This window comes from Bombina bombina, chromosome 8 (assembly GCF_027579735.1).
Source record: "Bombina bombina isolate aBomBom1 chromosome 8, aBomBom1.pri, whole genome shotgun sequence".
In the NCBI taxonomy this organism is placed as follows: domain Eukaryota; kingdom Metazoa; phylum Chordata; class Amphibia; order Anura; family Bombinatoridae; genus Bombina; species Bombina bombina.
The window spans coordinates 137,743,836-137,749,835 of NC_069506.1; the positions used below are offsets into that span (position 1 = coordinate 137,743,836).

The following is a 6,000-nucleotide window of genomic DNA, read 5'->3' on the forward strand; positions in this document are numbered from 1 at the left end:
CCTGAATCATCAGGACATTATCATGTTGTCTGTGATTCTACAGACTTTCATGAATGAGAGTGCAGGAGTTGTTCAGAGTGGGGCCCAAGAGTTCAAGCATCTTAGACATCTAGCATTGCAGAATAGGATGGCCCTTGGTTACCTCCTGGCTTCCCAAGGGGGGAGGGGGTGTAGTCTTGTGAGCAAAGAATGTTGTACCTACGTTATTGTTCAATCACTTAATTTGAGTCAACATCTCACAGTTATTAGGTCCCTATCCCAGGATGTCCAATATGTGATTGATGAAAAATTTGGCCTTGGAGGTATTTTTTACTATCTCTTTGATTGGCTACCTAATTTGGGATGGTTACGCTCCCTTTTTCTGTATGGCATTGTTATTATAGTATGCCTTATCCTGATGTGTTGCTGTATAAAATGTGTAACTGGTTTAATTTCTACATGCAAGAGTGTTTTCTCTGTGTCTCATTCTTCCCCCAAATACTTTTTTCCCTCTAACCGTTTTGAATCTCCCCACCATGTTGAGATCTCTCTTGACCCTGATTTCTTCTGAGTTCATCTACTTCTCTCCTGCTCTATGTCTCTTCTGACCTCTTGATCTTACAATGTTATTGCCTAACCACCAGCTGTGCCTTAAATTTCCCTGTCTTATCCCTATGCAGGATGCACTATGTCCCTAGGATCATCTAGAACTTTCCTACATTGGGAAACTAGCCACGGATAGACCATGGACCATCATCTACCTTGATGGCCACCCCGGTCGTAGCCTGTATACTAATACCCCACTCCTTTTTCCCTCCCTGGTGGTTACTACCTAACAACTTCACTCCTACCTTGTTTTTGGTTAACCTCTTGTAATCCTGTGAACCATCTTCCAAGGGAACACCCTTGTACTAATAGCATTGTGATTGTCAAACCTCCATGAGTCGCATTAGCTTTTTGTGATCGCGGCACTTTGACGTTTGCGATCAAAGGGGGGAATAGAATGAGCTGCTTATTCTATTTTCATTATTTTATTTGTTTAACCAAACTTTTCCTTTTCTTTTGCTGAACTCTTCTCTGAAACTGCAGATATATTACTTCTGTATTTTCCAGCAATTTACTTATAACCAAATAAGCTATGTATCTGCATTTTTCCAAACAACTTGCTTCTAACCTAATAAGTTACACAAACATATAATTTTGTTTTGGCTTTTCTCATAAATTGTTTTCTAAATATCTTAAAATCAAGGCCTCTTTGTCTAGTATTATTTTTCCAACCCAATTAGCCTCTGGCCAAATTCCAAGAAAGCATATATTACTAATTCTAACATACTGAACCTGTTTTTTAGCAACCACTAATCACGTGAGATTTATTAGCCAATTATTATTAGCCTATTAACTCTCTGCTTTGTAAGGAACTTTAATAGTATAAAAATGCATGTAGATGAAAATGTGTTAGTCTTGAGTTGCTGTGCTGGGTCACTTTTGCAACAGTGTAATAAAGATTACCTCTCCTGAGGTGAGCCCTTGTTTGATAAATATCTTGTCTGGACATCTTATTACTGCACCTGAGACGAGCTCACTCAAGACAAAATGATCATCTTACCTAGATTACTGTACCTGCTTCAGACAATACCCATACCGACAAACTATTTACACAAAATACAGAGCCTCATAGAACACTACATCTGGGGAGATATTAAGCCAAGTATTGCGAAAAAAACACTCTACCTACCTAGGGACAGGGGAGGGCTCGGGGTACCTAACATACACATCTATAAACAGGCAATAACGATAAGTAGACTTTTGGACTGGTGCTATAACGATTACAACAAAACATGGGTGTAACTGAAATGTGACATTCTAGGCACAAGAAATGCTAGAAAAACAGCTTTGCTGTCGGGGAAAGACAGACCACTAGTGGCATCAGCCTACCCACTGATCCTTGACTTTTACACTAACTGGGATAAGATCTTAAACACCACCACTATCGTATCCTCACAGCTCTCACCACTAATGCCCATCTACTACAGCTCTGTGGTTCCTTGGAACCACAAAGAGAAAAGATCAGAAGATACCTTTCAAGGAGTGGACAATCTCAGTACTGACTGTAGGGATAAAGCTGAAACCTCTTTTCGAAATTAAAGACAAGATGCCAAAGGTTGACATAATTTGGCTTTCACACTCTCAACCTAATCACTTCTTAGCAACGCATAAATATAAGCATAGCGTCACAAGACAAACAACCCCCTTTGAAAACTCATGCTTACGCGACACACCAACGGCATATGCAATATCCCTCATGTATAGACTTTTATTGGTAGAGGATACACACCTGCTCCCTTCATACACAAAAGCATGGGAGGCGGAATTACAAACAGACATTGACTTTTACGACTGGCAGAATGCATTCCAGACCAAAAAACAAGCATCTATCTCATCTAGAGTACAGGAGTCCACCTACAAATTCTTATCCAGGTGGTATCTCACCCCCCAGTAGGTTGTGATGCATATATAAAACCACATCGGGAAGGTTCTGGAGAGACTGTGGGGGGGACGGAACTCTTACTCATATTTGGTGGGACTGTCCTAGACTTGACACATACTGGATGGAGATCCTAGATCGCATTGAAACGGCAACAGAGAAGCCGTTACAGAACAATCCAAAGACACTTCTATACCTTTCACTGCCCAAGCTTGAAAGTAAAGTGAGTAGAGCCCTAAGATTGGTCATGCTGAACAGTGCCAAGATGCTAATTCCGAAACTTTGGAAATCTAAAACAGCCCCAACAGTTAGGGAATGGCAGGTAGATACATTAATACATCTTTTCTCCCTACGGCCTCTAAGTTCTACAACAGAAATATATATCTGAATATATTTATCTTCAAAGGCTACTAGGACATCCAAATAATTGCTTCTATCATATATCACTAATCTGTGTAGTCTTACCACCTATTTGTTGCCCCATACAAATCTGCTCATACAGCTGCCCAGCAACACTCCAAAAGAGACATGAACATAAATTTATTACTGAAGCACTTTGTTCAGCCAAGATTCCTTACCACTGGGGCTTCTCAGTAAGTATTTTAGCATAAAAAATGGCAAAACAATAGTCTATCACTTATAAGAAGATCTCCCTATGCTCAATGAGAAACTGGGACATGACATCACCCACCCTTTTGCTACTCAAGACACCCCTCACAAGACCACATAAGTACAAGATCAAGGAGATACTCTTGTGTAGACTTAAGGGTTATTATGATGTATAAGTCTTAACACAATTTTAATAAAATACTTATTCAAATACAAATAGATGCATTGGGGCCTATCTATCCGAATGGAGCTTGATGCCCCGTGTTTCTGGTGAGCCTGCAGGCTCGCCAGAAACAGCAGTTATGAAGCAGTGGTCACAAAGACCGCTGCTCCATAACCTGTCCGTCTGCTCTGAGCATCGCCAGAAATCAACCCGATCGAGTACGATCGGGTTGATTGACACCCCCTGCTGGAGGCCCATTGGCCGCGAGGCTGCAGGGGGTGGCGTTGCACCAGCAGCTCACAAGAGCTGCTGGTACAGTGCTGAATACGGAGAGCGTATTGCTCTCCGTATTCAGCGAGGTCTGGCAGACCTGATCCGCACTGTTGGATCAGGTCCACCAGACCTTGTTAAATATAGGCCTTTGTATCTAGGGAAAATGTTACATTGGCAATTTCAGCAAACAGCTGGACAGGATACACTTTCAAGCACTCATTCCCTTCAAATTGTTGAGAAGTTCTAGAAAAAATGGAGAAGGCGCCACATAGCGTAATTCTGTAAGATATAGCATACGATCATATACTGAATAGTATACACTCACATTTGGTGTAGCACTGTAATGTAGGGTGAACTGGGCAGACCGAATCCTTAGAGTTGTCTGGCAAAACTCTCACCTCACGATACAGGTACAGGTACAGGTCACTCAGTAACAGGGAAGATTGGAAGGCCTCCTTACTGCTATATACCAATTACAAAAAATAAAAAGTAGCAAGTGTTGGAAAGGTCACTCTGTACATTAAAAAGTAGCAAGTGGATAAAAACAAGTGTTTTATTTAAACACTAAGATGCACAGCAACGCGTTGCTGTGCATCTTAGTGTTTAAATAAAACACTTGTTTTTATCCACTTGCTACTTTTTATTGTATGGATTGAACTTTCCAACACTTGCTACTTTTTATTTTTTGTAATGTTAGGTTTTATTACTTGTTGGAATGTTAGGTTTTTTTATTTTTTGTATTTTATAGATTTTTTAGTTTAAGCTTAGGTTTTATTTTTATTTCTCAGGTAAGTTTGTATTTATTTTAACTAAGTAGCTAATAAATAGTAATATTGTAACTAGCTTAGGTTTTATTTTTATTTCACAGGTAAGTTTGTATTTATTTGAACTAGGTAGTTAGTAATATTGTAACTTTATTTTAGGTCTATTTTAATTATGTTAACGTTAGGGGGTGTTAGGTTTAGGGGTTAATAGTTTAATTTAGGTAGTTGCAATGTGGGGGGGACGACAGTTTAGAGGTTAATAATTTTATTTCGTGTTTGCGATGTGGAGAGATGGCGGTTTATGGGTTAATAGTTTTTTTTAGTGTTGGTGATGTGGGGGATAGCGGTTTAGGGGTTAATAGGTTTATTTAGTGTTGGCGATGTGGGGGGATGGCGGCTTAGGGGTTAATAGGTTTATTTAGTGTTGGTGATTTGGGGGACGGCATTTTAGAGGTTAATAGGTTTAGTTAGTATTGGCGATTTGGAGGGACGGCAATTTAGAGGTTTATAGGTTTAGTTAGTGTTGGCGATGTGGGGGATGGCGGCTTAGGGGTTAATAGGTTTATTTAGTGTTGGTGATGTGGGGGGACAGTGGTTTAGAGGTTAATAGGTTTATTTAGTGTTGGCAATGTGGGGGGATGGTGGCTTAGAGGTTAATAGGTTTAGTTAGTATTGGCGATGTTGTGGGATGGTGGTTTTGGGGTTAATAGTTATTTTGAGTGTTTTATTTAGTGTTGGAAATGTGGGAGGACAGCGGTGTAGACGTTAATTGGTTTACTTAGTGTTGGAGATGTGGGGAGACGGCGGTTTAGAGGTTTATAGGTTTAGTTAGTGTTGGCGATGTGGGGGGATGGCGGTTTAGGGGTTAATAGGTTTAGTTAGTGTTTCATTTAGTATTGGCGATGTGGGGGACGGCAGTTTAGAATAGATTAGTTAGAATGAATATGAATAAAGAATGGATCCAAAAATTCAGAAATTCTGATTTATTAATTTTTCTGAATTTTTCGGGATTTTAGTTATGGTAACGATTTGGAAATTCGGATTCATCTGAATCTCCGAATCAGCCAAAATTTGTCCAAAAACAAAATTCAGCCGAAGCGAATTGCACATGTGTAGTCTTCAGTATAAAGAGGAAGATGAACATTTTTAAATTCCTTCGAAGGCTGCACCACAGAGCAAGGCTAATCTAAATTTAGTTAGCACTATTGGGACATGACTACGGTAATATTAATATGGTTTAACACAAACTATGTTTTAGCAAAATACTTACAATTAAATGTCAGCATGTCTCTAGGATGTTATGTCTATGGGCCCCATGTAAAGGGACATTACAGGGACATGAAACCCAAACAATAGCAAATTATAGATGTAAATTGGAATGTTGTTTAAAATTGTATTCTCTATCTGAATTATGAAAGAAAATGTTTGCGTTTCATGTCCCTTTAATGGCCATGTGGACAAGGTTCTCAACTTGAGAACCTGTCAGCACAGCTTTGCAATGAATGGGAGGTGGACCCTGTACATCCACTGCCCGTATGTACCCTTACACACTCATGTCGATCACCCAGAGCAAGCCTGTTCCGCATGATTTCTCTCCACCAATATAGAGGTGAAAGAAAGTTTAAGAAGCAGAGGTCTGATGTCAGTTGCTTACATTGCAGGAAGCAGACTTGCATGTGTAAGCCTGCCCATCAAGGGCTTAAAAGCAGCTTATACTGTTTAATACA

At 39.8% G+C, this 6,000-nt stretch overlaps 1 protein-coding gene across 1 annotated transcript in view; it reads right to left on the minus strand.

Annotated features, from left to right (window-relative positions):
• The window catches only part of LOC128638886 (vomeronasal type-2 receptor 26-like), a 159,596-nt gene that overhangs the window by 98,123 nt on the left and 55,473 nt on the right, over positions 1-6,000 (minus strand). The window lies entirely within an intron of this gene.